The following is a 3,524-nucleotide window of genomic DNA, read 5'->3' on the forward strand; positions in this document are numbered from 1 at the left end:
AAGATAAAAAAAAGTATTGAAAAATAAATATAAGCATCTTGAAGACATGTTTCCCCCGGAAAAAAAAAAAAAAATCTTGAAGACATGTTTTACAAAGAAAACATAAATGGATGGGGAATTTTTTCACCTAAGGGACCACAACCAAAATTTACTTGCACAAGTCAAGAAGGCAAAGGATATGAAACAATATAACAAAAAATTAGAACAAGAAAGCAATATTTTGAGAAAACATTCAAGGAGAGTATCAAAGAAAGAAGAAGAATTTTTTTGCTTAAAAACCTTAATCAAAGGTTACTTAAACAAATCAGAAATTTAAAATATGGTAATAAAGAAACTAAGAATAAAATCAACATAAGAAAAAGGAATTCAAAGTCTTGATAATGTTGAGGGACTAAAATATTTTTGAGGGTTTTCACTAATATGAGGTTTAATTCACTAATAAATGCCCTAAATAACGTGATTGGAATTAGTTATATTTCACTTTAAATGCTGCATTTATTCTCTAAAAGTTATTTTGGTTAAACCAACACATTGATTTGACCATTATGACATATACTTAACAAAATCCTAATTGTTAAAATTGTATCCAAGTGGCACAAAGTCATCTAAAATATTTGAATATCCATAGAAAACACACTTTACATTTATATAGCTTGGATTATATCTTGGATAGAGCTATTATATTGAGATCCTCTAGCATTAACCTTGAGTAATTTGTTCATCATGGTGTTTTTTTCTTCACATGGATGATCATTGATAACAAGATTCTTTTTGGTATAGTTTTCCATCCACACTCTAAATTGATCAAATAATCTATCTTAAACCTCATCATGTCACACTCTTTTAGTATCTTTAAAGTAAGAGATTGGCATATTTTGTAGTGGTATTAATTGATTTAAGCTAATTTGAACTCCCACTCCTTTCATAACAATTTCACTTGGATTGAGTATAGGAAACCTCCCCGAGATAAGATTTTCTACAACCTAAAGAGTGGAGTAAGTCCATTTAGGTTATAGTGGGTGGCTTTCTTGATTTTTTTTTAGAATATTTCAATAGAGTTCAAATTATTCCATTTAATTAATAGTTTGAGCAATAAAATGTCACTAAATATTCTCATTCTTTTTCTATCTTCCTTAAAACTTGTTCTTCACCAACGTCCATGTTATTCAATTGCTTTAAAAAATTGTCATTGAGCCAATGTGGAGAAACATATTTTATAAAATTTACTTTAGGTGATTTCCGGGGATTCCAAATTGGTTTGGAATATGTTATGACTTTTGCGAAGGATCTTATGTTGGTGGAAAGAAATTTGAAATTCGAATTTTGAATTTTTAGTAAATTGAGTTAAAATGGTAGTTGTTATTTTAGCTCTCTATCAAGAGTTTCACCTATCTATGGATAGAGGGGTTTGAAACTTCATTTTTCTTTTCCCCTCTTTTTTCACAGACCCTCCTCCCTTGACTTATATTATTATTTCCTTCACCATTTAGTGGTATTATTCGCTTCATTCACACAAGTCATCTCCTTCTACCTATTCATGGCTTAGGATTTGTATTCATGTGCATAAGCATCAAAATAATTTGTCATGTTTTTCTTAAGGGATAACTTTTCCTTTCCATCAACAATATTACCAAGTAATTTTATGATTTACATGAAAATTTTCTATGTTATGTACATGATGATAAATGTTGTTTTGTATACACACTTGAGTGGATTATCTCAAGTTAGCCTTGGTATCTCTGTAATATTTTCCTATGTAATAAATGGACTCTAGTGACCTAATGACACAAAATATATGTAATTTTGGAAGTAGTCATGTACTCGTACTTGATTATACAAAAAAAACAATCTAGAAGGTTAGATTGGTATTTGATCATGTTTATTATGAAATTCCATAAAAGTTAACTTTGTAGAATCATAACTTTCCACAAATTAGCCCAAGATAACTCCATTACGAATGTAATGAGCATAAAAGTACTTAGTACACAATGGAGACAAATATCCAAAATAAAATAATATATTAAATAACTAAAGGAGTGATAATATAATTAAAAAGAGGATAGATCCTTGTATAAATATACTATAAGGAGTATCTCTATGAAGAGTATTCATTTTCATCCATATGTTCTTATTATCATCATGTTATGAATATAATTTATATCAAAATAATATAAATATATAAAAGTAAACAATTAATAAATATAAACTAATAAGTTATGAAAGGACATGTTTGTTGCTTGAGACATGTATATTCATGAAGGGCACCTTGCCCTATATATAAGCATGGTTCTCATCCGTAACAAACAACTCATATCATTTTTCTTATACATTATTCAATATACGTGTGCCTTATCCTCAATGGATGTCTTCATGTTCCAACTAAGATTATTACATAAGTACGAACTTTGTTTGTTACATTGGTATCAAAGCATAAATGAACTTTGTTTGTAACATTGGTATCAGAGAAGACAGATGAATCACAAGAGAAAATATCTCAATCAGTCTTCATAATTGTATCACTCAAAACATAAACAACATACTTATGTTCCAAAGAATATTAAAGTTTGCACAATCTAGTCTCGTGAAAACAATTCATCACAAGTTTCCAGTAATTGCAAGATTCTATAAAATATTTCTTTAGGATGGTCAAATATCTTCTCAGTTCAACGATTTTGTTTGTCACTCAAAGGATTATATCATCTCATATCATTGAAGACACCAACTCGAAGAATTATAAAAGATGTGAATATATTACAAGACAAAGGACAAATGATGTGCCATGTCAATAATAAGCTTTGAGGACAAAGTTTTTTGAAGAGGAAGGGAATGTTATGAATATAATTTATATCAAAATAATAAAAACATATAAAAATGATAAAAATAATAAATTAATAAATATAAACTAATAACTTATGAAAGGACACATCTGTTGGTTGAGACATGTCTATTCATGAAGGGGCACCTTGCCTTGTATATAAGCATGGCCCTCATTTGTAACAAACACCTCATATAAATTATTTTATACATTATTCAACATATATGTTTCTTATCCTCAATGAATGTTAGTCATGTTCCACGTGTTTTGAAGATTACTGCATAAGTATGAACTTTGTTCATTTATTTATTACTATAAAAGTCAGATCATTTGTTTCTATGTGGTTTATCTTTAAATAATAATAAGTCTTTAATTTAATTTAAGATGCTCCATTAAATGTATAATGTTAACCAATAGCAACATAAAAGTAGCCATATTAATGTGGAGAAAAATTCTTATTCCTAACGTTGAGTAATTCAAATGTTAATTCAAACACAATACTTCATTTCAATATTATCAACATATTCAACTATTACAATGACGACTCTTACTTGCAACACCTATAATAAAACAATATGAATATTGCACACTCAGTATTTTCAAAGGTTCTTGTACTATTTATAAATTTAAATTATAAATGAACAATTGAATTCCTAAAAAACACGACTCTCCTTTCTCCCTAAAACATATCATTTGAGGTGTCTTATTG

The sequence above is a fragment of the Pinus tabuliformis genome, chromosome 1_1 (assembly GCF_031772625.1).
Source record: "Pinus tabuliformis cultivar Carrire ecotype Pingquan chromosome 1_1, CPIR1, whole genome shotgun sequence".
Lineage (NCBI taxonomy): Eukaryota > Viridiplantae > Streptophyta > Pinopsida > Pinales > Pinaceae > Pinus > Pinus tabuliformis.